The 9,542-nt window shown below is 34.8% G+C and overlaps 1 pseudogene; it reads left to right on the forward strand.

The window, feature by feature from the left end:
* The first annotated feature begins 3,251 nt into the window (after window positions 1-3,251).
* On the forward strand, window positions 3,252-5,044 carry LOC107865361 (annotated as a pseudogene).
* The last annotated feature ends 4,498 nt before the right edge of the window (window positions 5,045-9,542 follow it).

The following is a 9,542-nucleotide window of genomic DNA, read 5'->3' on the forward strand; positions in this document are numbered from 1 at the left end:
AACTTCAAACGATCATAACTCCTTGTACATAATGATCTGGGTGAGCTACGATATTTCAATAAAAAGCTCTGAAAGTCCTCTTTCCAATGAAATTGGTTTCATCTAATTTGGTCATTGGAGCAAAAATTTATGGTTGATCTACTTCAGCCTATCAAAACAGTCCATCAAAGGACGGATTTGACATTATTTGATTTTTAAGGGTATTTTGGTCATTCCCACTCCAATCCATCCGGGTAAACCATGGATTTAAGTCCATTAATAGCATTCAATATCTCATTTTTCTTCAAAATTTCCTAAGGCTCAAACCCCAACCCTACTACTCCAAATTTCACCCTTCTATGTCTCTTTATTGAACGGTAAAAATTTCAAATTGATTTGGGATTCGAGTTGATCATGTTAAGGGCTTCGAGAAGCACCCTTTATTTTCATGAATAATGTTCCGGAGTCGGAAGTTCATATTCATCTTCCATATTTAGGTATGTGGGGCTTTGAACAAGATTATCTTTTCGATCTTGTGTCCGGTATTTTTTTGAATTACATTGACATGAGATTTTACATGTTTTACCATGAATTAGAAATATGGTTTTATATCTTATATTATTGTTCATGAGCTATGAGATTATGTCATCCGATATGTGTATGATGTTGAGATGGAATTATGTCCAAAAAGTATTTGATTATGAGAGTATGATGATTTAATTTGTTAAGCCTTGATTTATACTATCATTCCACTATTTCCTTATTATGAATTTATAATTGATATTGGAAATTCTATATCCCTAGTATGGGTTGATGTCTCAAGTACCTTTAAATGAGAGTTGGATGGCAAATTGAGAAATGTTGATATTGACGTTGCAATGAGTCTTGGTATTTTCCGAATGATTTTGATGAGTTAAATTGTTGAAAATCTTATGTATTGAGTCTTCATATCCTTTTCCAAATGTCGAGTCGGTTATAGTTTAATGCATTGATACCTTGTTAATGTTGAGGAAGATTAAAATATTTTGAGCTAAAATGTGTTGAGTTAGCACCGAGAGGGAAATTTGATATTTTCCCAAACCTATGTGCCACCGTAGGGTTGCTTAATGATGATATTATTGGCTAGAGAGCCCGATTGTGATTATTGCAGTTTTAAGGTCGTACTCTCTGGCAAAGAGTATGACGCTCCCGCCAGCGGGGGTTTCAAACGTTGGTATTCCACGTAGCTCATGTGGGGTTGTCGGTTATGGAAAACTCCCCTGTCCATAAGAGTCATGTTTATTGAAATACTGAGTCACTCCGAGTGTTGATGTGGTAATTCAAGTTGCCTATGATGATCTAAAATGATTTATGAGGTTTTTCTCCTAAATTTCTTATCTAAGATGTTATGAGTTGCATGATTCAATGTCACTCAAGCCAGGTGTGTCATTATGGCCCGTATGTACATTTTTATGAAATTTGTGATATTATTTATATTTTGCATGCACCCCCACATACTCAGTACGTATCTTGTGCTGACCCACATATTTCTCTATGGGCTACATTCTTACCATGATGTAGTACTCAGCTGCAGCCGCGATAGTGATATCCGAGTGCCGCTTCTACGTTCCTTCAATGGTGAGTCCTCATGGTTCGAGGACTAAGTTGCTAGTTTTGGTGCTATTGTGTTATGATCCCTTTGGTCTGTTGAGTCAGTTGGGGGTTTGTCCCAATGGATCGTTGATTTTGCTGTATAGAGGCTATGTCAGACTAGTGTATTGTTGGGTTGGTTTGTGTATTGACTTTCTATATATGTACAGTCTAACGATATTTTGTGCCATGTGCGATGTGATATGATATGTCCTTATATATATATCCTTACCGTAGCATGTATGTTGTTGTGTTGGAACCCAAGGGTAGTGTTTTGACTTAAAGGGTTAGCTTGAGGCTATGTTGTTGTGTTGGAACCCAAGGGTAGTGTTTTGACTTAAAGGGTTAGCTTGAAGCTACGTGTAGCCTTGGGCGCCGTGTGGCGTCTCGGGATGATATTTTGGGGCGTTAAACAATTATCTCTGGTTAGGCATCCCGGTGGGGTGGTTTATGTAATTTCTGGAGAAGCTAGTTTGGGAATGATTTGCTAGAGCCGTATAACAGTAAATACTACGTAAAGAAAAGAACTGTGATAAAAGGTTGAATAGAGTACTTTAGTGTGTTCAGACACTTTAAAATTTGAACATTTTCTTATGGTTTTTGCTCTTGATGTTTGCTTGTTTCTTCTTCCTTATGTAGTTACTATATAGATTTTGTATGAAAGAAATAGCTTTTTAGTTGATTGTTGTTTTCTAGTGTAAACTTGTGTTTTTCTAGTGGCTTGGAGTGTTCTTATTTTGTCTCTTTTTCTTAGTATATTAAGATCATAGGTTGCTCCTAATTTGGAGGGTAATTGTAAACTGCTTTACCAGTTTATTTTTATTTGTGAAAACATTGCTTGTTCACCTTAGTTTCTTAATCTATAACAATAAACAATGAGAAAAAAGGGAGAGAAGCAATTTAGGTGGTCAAAACGAATGAAAAATTTGATGTTGGAGATCCTAGCTAATGAAGTGAAGTAGGGAAATAAATCAACTAATCTGTTTAAGTCCAGCACATTTAATCGTGTTTTAAATTCCATTAACAAACAACTAGGAACGAATTGTTCACCTAAGCATGTGGAGAATCATCTTAAAACACCAATAAACACATGGAATATTGTGCAAACTCAACTAAAAAAGAGTGGTCATGTATGGGATGAAAACTTGATGATGATTATGGCTAGTCCAAGAGTCTATGCTTTGCATATTCAGGTAAAATCTATTGATTATTTATCCTTAGTGTTGATTTAAATATAATTGTAGATATTTTTTTTTTGTAAGCATGCTGACCTACTAAGATTTTAATATGATTTCGTAGTACCATAAGTAAAACATTATGGAAATTATATGGCTGGCAATATTGGACTACTTACAAGTTCCACCTTACTAGTTCAAATAGGGGACAACTGTATATTTGTATTATTCAATAGCTACTGTATTTTATAGCAATCACAACCACCATATTTGAAATATTCTAACTGTCTTTCCTTTTTTTGTTGGGTGTTGGCAAAAGCAATATGAGGCAGTAAGAAGTTTGCTAGTTTTTACGCTTTTATTTGGTGGCCCTTGAATCATGAGTCTGTTGTTGGCAATATGATCGAGCGATTACAAAGAGAGGAGGGGGATAAGATAGAAATGGGAGCTATTGGCAGGGAGGATTTGAAGAAGTGGGAGAAAATGCAAGGGGCTGCATTGGGTAGTGAAGAGAAGATCCTGGTGTTGGTAAGGCTGAGGCCTTTAAGTGAAAAGGAAATCACGAGGAATGAAGTTTCAGATTGGGAATGTATCAATGAGACCACCATCTTATATAGGAACAACCTTAAGGAACGGTCTGGATTGCCAATAGCTTATACAATCGGTAAGAAATTTCCCGTTTTTGCCTTTATATTTAGACCTGATTGTTGTAGAATGAGGAATATTTCATGAGAGGTAAATTGAGGACGAGATCTGGATATTTTTGTTTGTGAACTCAGGCTGAGATCGCTTCCTGGATTGGGCTGTTCTACTCTGCAGAACCATATATATTTATTGGGATAATTTCATTGGTAGCTCAAGTGCAATTTATAAATGATTTACTAATGCTACATATATTTTCTTGTTTTACTTTTCTGAGATTAGACAGGGTATATAAAGGTGATTGTTCAACAAGGGAAGTGTATGAGGAAGGAACAAAGGAGATTGCTCTTTCTGTTGTTAGCGGAATCTACTGTGAGTGCACCAGTCATATGCCTCTCACATTTTGTTGCAGATTTGCTATTCATTTGATACTGTTATGACTACCTAAACATATTATGCAGCAACTATCTTTGCGTATGGGCAAACAAGTAGTGGTAATACATACATAATGAATGGAATTACAGAGTTTACAGTCACAGACATATATGATTATATGCAAAAGGTAATTTATAGGGAAGTTCAGCTGATACAGTCACTATCCTTCTAATACTTTTCTGTTATTCTATTTCATATAATTGAAAGTTCAGCTCGTGAGTTTATCGGGAAGGACAACAAAACAACTCTTTTTGCTAGTGTGGTATGCATCAATTAGCTCACTGTAGGGGTCTATCGTCATTCTCGATATGGACACATGAATTGCTGATGGTAAATTTATGAATTTTGGATGTAGAATTTTGTTGATCTGGCTAGAAGTGAATGTGCATCTCAGGCACTGTCAGTTGGAAAGAGACTGAAAGAATGATGTCATATTAATCGTAGTTTGTTGACCTTGGGAACGGTTATTGACAAGCTAAGGTTGATTTCTTGTTTCTTACATCATCTTTCTAAAACATCTGGATTTGCTGCAGCTTAGCTACATGTTTGAATAGTCTTTAAACATTAATTCAGTTTAACTGTCCATACAACAAGTTGGGGATTTTTTTTTCTTTTTCATTCGTCTAATTAGCGAAAATAAACTTTATGGTGTTGCATAGTGTTGCTATGTGAATTGTGTCTTTGTTTAACAATACATGAAATGAAGTTAACCACTTTGCGGACTTCCATCACACCCTTTGGCTATTTATATATACATGCCTGTGCATTCAATTCATCTTTTCCACTACCTTATTGTTGAAGTTTCATTACATATAACACTTACCTTAATTGCCGCAAGGGAATACATGGGCATGTCAATTATCGAGATTCTAAGCTAACTCGTATCTTTCAACCTGCTTTGGGGGGGCAATGCTAGAACTGCCATAATCTTCACCTTGGGTACTGCTCGAAGCCATGTAGAGCAATCTCAAAATACACTCCTATTTGCTTGTTGTGCCAAAGAAGTGACCACTAATGCACAAGTCAATGTTGTAATGTCTGACAAGGCATTGGTGAAGCATTTGCAGAAAGAATTGGCCAGACTAGAGAGTGAATTAAAAAACCCCGCAACTACTTGTGATCATGTGGTATTGCTGAGAACAAAAGACCAGCAGATTGAAAAGGCGAGTACACTTTCCTATTGAAACTTAGCAGCTACTAGCTTTTGGATTGGTTAACACGAGCAATTGAATTAATGAAATGAACCAATTATCAATCTATTTCCCACAAAGGCTTTTATTTCATATATTGTTCACTCAGTTATTTGCATTTAATTTGTCAAAGCGTCCTTGCTTCATGTTACAGTAAAAAATTTCCGAGGGTTATATAAATTAAAAGTTTTTTTAATTCTTAATTTTATCTGTCCATCTGAGAAATTATTGGTTCCACGGTTGTATTAACTTGAGAATAGTTGTTGACCTTTGAAAATGCTAATCTTGTGAGCAGGTAGCAAAATGTTCAGAGAAAAATTGTAGGTGAACTTACATTAGTCTTGTACAGATTAACTGATATCACATGATAATTTAATTTTTTAGCTTTTCAGGTATTGATCCTGGCTGTGGAACAACTAGTTGAAAATAAATCTCCTGAAAAGATGACTTTGAATCAGCTTGCATGGTTATATTCAATCATGTTAACTGCAATAGTGGTAAAACTCGCCCTGTGGCTTTAATGCAAAAGCTCAGAGAATGACATTGTTCGTGCCTATGCAAAGGCATGTTTTTATTATCCTTTACCATCTAGCTTCCATGTCTTCTCCTGATGATTGATTTGCCTAAATTATCGATGTATTTTTCTGGATCTCTATTTCGATGTGGTTACTAATGTAGTTGGGTTGATAGTATCAGTAATTGGTCATATTTCATTACTATGTTGTTATCTGTACTGTGAGACAATGAAATATGAAAAAGAAAAAAGAAAAAGACTAGCCATCAAGCGAAGGCTGAATACTGGTAGGGAAGGAAGCTAACGTAGTAATGAAGCAAAAGTTATTGAGCGAAGTTATGAATAAAAGATCGATAACAGATGGGTAAAAATGCCTATACAGTTTTGAAAAGACTGAACAAAAAGTGAGTATAATATTAGTAAACAACCTTATAACCTTAACGACCACCGTTTAACCTTATAACCTTATAACCTTAACAAGATGTTTTCTCAAAGTTTTTTTCTTTTTAAAATTGTTATGTGAAGAAATATTTTTATGCCCAGGGACAATATTTTGAAGGAGGTTGTTATGGTACCTCTTTAAATCATTAACTGTAATAATTAACATATCCCTATTTAGTAAGGTCTGGTTGTATGGGGAGCCAGTATGTGGATAAAAAAGTGGTCTTTTCCATTGTAATAGCTTGAACAGAGAATAACTTTAGAGTTATTATGAAAAAAAAAGTGGTCGATTAACTAGCATTGTTGTTATTGTGTTCATCTCTTTTCTTGCTCAAACTAAATCTAAAGTCTAGTGAAGCCGTGTGGGGCTATTTTGATTCACTAGCATTTTGTTGTTGTGTTCATCCCTTTTCTTGCTCAAAACTAAATCTAAAGTCTAGTGAAGCCGTGAGTGGCCAATTTCGATTCACTAGCACCTTGTTGTTCATCTTGTTGCTCTTGTGTTGGCTTGAATCGCCTGATACACACTTAGTCTTGTATCAATATGTTATTAATTTGTATAACTTAATTTGATAGTTGTAGTAAGTTAGCGAAAACATCTAAATGCTCCATCTTTGTTGTTTGGCTTTCCCTTAAGTATCCTGAAATCCATTCACGTTGTGTAACCATAATTGATCCCCCACAACCACTTTCTTAATAAGAGTAAAACTTAATGGCCAACGTTAAGTAAACAACCTTATAACCTTAGCCTTAACGACCACCGTTTAAAGCCTAATCTATACATAAAACTTAACGGACACCATTTAATAAACAACCTTATAACCTTAACGACCACCGTTTAACCTTATAACCTTATATTAGGAAACAACCTTATAACTTTATAACCTTAACGACCACCATTTAACCTTATAACCTTATATTAGGAAACAATCTTATGACCTTAATGATCAACATTAAGTAAACAATGTTATAACCTTAGCCATAATGGCCACCATTTAAAGCCTAATCTATACATAAAACTTAACTTCCACCGTTTGATAACCAACCTTATAACCTTAACATCCACCGTTTAACCTTATAACCTTGTAACCTTAACGGCCACCATTTAACCTTATAACCTTAAAAGGCTACCATTTAACCTTATAACATTGTAATTATGCCCTTTTATATGACCTCAGTGTTTGGACTAGGCATAAAACCACTCTATTTTCCCATAAGATGGCTGAAAAATGACAACGACATGGTGATGAATACTAGTAACCTATAAAGACAAGTAACCTACAGCAGCTGGTTTTGAAAGCTTGAATCATGTTTCTGTGGAAATTGAAGTAGTTTGCAAGTTTCAAATCACAGGAGTAATGCAAGTCATAAGAGGTCTATTGTGGCCATCTTGGTAAAGGGCGTGCTCATTCTTGAACGTGACATTGAAGATCAATCTATCTTTGGTGCCATTTTCAAATACAAATCTCCCAACTACTACTGTCACTCAACTACATTGTCTAGCAATCAGAATCCACCAAAGTATGTAATTGCCTTTCAAGGTACAAACACAAAAGGAGATATCTTATGTAGAGACATGAAGGTTAACGGCCAAGTCATTGTAGACTATATCGAAAAAACCTCTCGAGTCCATATGGGTTTGAAAGATGTACAAAATATCATTCAAAATAACAAGACTTAGATACCTTGCTTGTAGGGCATTCTTTAGGTTTTGCCATTTCCTCAATGATTGGAAGGTGTATGGCTAAAATGTAGATGATATTGATCTGATAAATGTAATATTTTACGATCCATTTGTTTAAGGGCCAGGGTTCAATAATTTATTTTTCTCAAAAGAAGAAAGGGTTCAACTTAAAGAAAATTGGCTCTGATTTGATAATGCTTCTAAGTTGGGGATGAGGTAGGGATATGCTTGTTTCTGTACGTATTATATCAACTGAGTCAGGCTTATATTAGACAAAAATCATTCCAAAAAGAAGTAAGTAAATAAAAGATAGAGGGTAAAAGGAAAGACACCATGACTAACTTTTGATATTTCATGTGATGCTTGCCTGCTCTCGTGGTCTATAATTTCATTCCATTATCTTCACCTATTTATCTCGTATTACTTGTAGGGTTTGTCATTCTCTGATCTTATATATGTAACAAAAAAATATGGCAACTGTGTTTAAAATCCGACTTAACATCTGGAGAATGTCTCAGAGGCTCTTGTTGTGAGTTTACACCTGTTCTTTCTCTTAGTTCTTTCTCTGCAATCTTCACACATGGTAGCCTTGCCATGCATTAAGTTATAAATTGCTCCTTTTCGGTTCTTACTTACAATTCTTTTTCTGCTATCTATTGTATAACTTCTTGTTAATTCCATCATTTTATATGTTCTGTTTTGTCCTTTGATTAGGCCACTGTCATAGTTTATTTTTTAGTGTTACAACTCATTGTCCATCTATTAGCATGTCGTGGCTTGTATTTCTTTTTATTTCATAACATTTCAATGAATATAAGTAATATTTGTAATCTCACTTGCATTTGACTTCACTAATATTTGTACAGGGCCTTAAAGAACTTGCCAACTCGTTACCGGAAGTAAACAACAATAGATTTATTACATATGCCATTACTAAAGATGCTATATACAATAACATAGTATGTTATTCAACTAGAAAGGATCATAGTTCAACTCACAAATCAGTAAAGATATGAATAATAATGTATATTGTGATCAAGGACGTCGCAAAGCATAGATTAAGAATGGAGTCAGTCTATTTCTCGAAGGGAACATGATGAAAATTTGTGTGTACTATAATTTTTAAGTTATTCTTATCTAACATAGTGTTTTGAGACAATCTAAATAGAATAATGATGTATAATATGACTAGTGGATGTATGGGAATATAATTGTATTTTTCAATCAAAATTTGTAGTAAATATTAATCGTATAAACTAGAAAAGAATGCTATGTTTTAAACTTGTGGTCATTGGGAGAAAGGATATATATTGTGCGACTTATTTAGATGTGTATTTGCAATTAGAAAAGGAAACACTTTGTAAATATTGCTTTAGAGAAGGTATTAATGGCTACACTTCAAAAGTGTGGCCTTAAGAAAGTAAAGACCACGCTTTTAAGTTTTGTTATAGAGATGCTACAAAAGTCTATGTTTTTGAAGCATGCCCAATAGTAAAACAAAGGCAACATTTTTTAAGTGTTGTTATAGAGGTGCTACAAAAGGCAACGCTTGTGAAGTGTGCCCAATACCAAAATAAAGGCAACACTTGTAAGTGTAGCTTTATCAAATAAAAGTGTTGCCAATGGCAAGCTACAAAATGTGGCCTTTATACTTTAATGGCCATGCTTTTTAAGTGTAGCTGATATGGCAACACTTGAAAAGCGTGGCTTTTGATCAAAGGTTACGCCTCTTTAGTCCACCCCATAAAAAGTGTTGCCTAAAGTCCGAAAGTGTAGACTTTGATCAAAGGCCACACTTTCTGCTATTTTAGGCCACATTTTACCAGAGTGGCCGTAGGCCAAAAATATTATAG

This window comes from Capsicum annuum, chromosome 3 (genome assembly GCF_002878395.1).
Source record: "Capsicum annuum cultivar UCD-10X-F1 chromosome 3, UCD10Xv1.1, whole genome shotgun sequence".
Taxonomy (NCBI): Eukaryota; Viridiplantae; Streptophyta; class Magnoliopsida; order Solanales; family Solanaceae; genus Capsicum; species Capsicum annuum.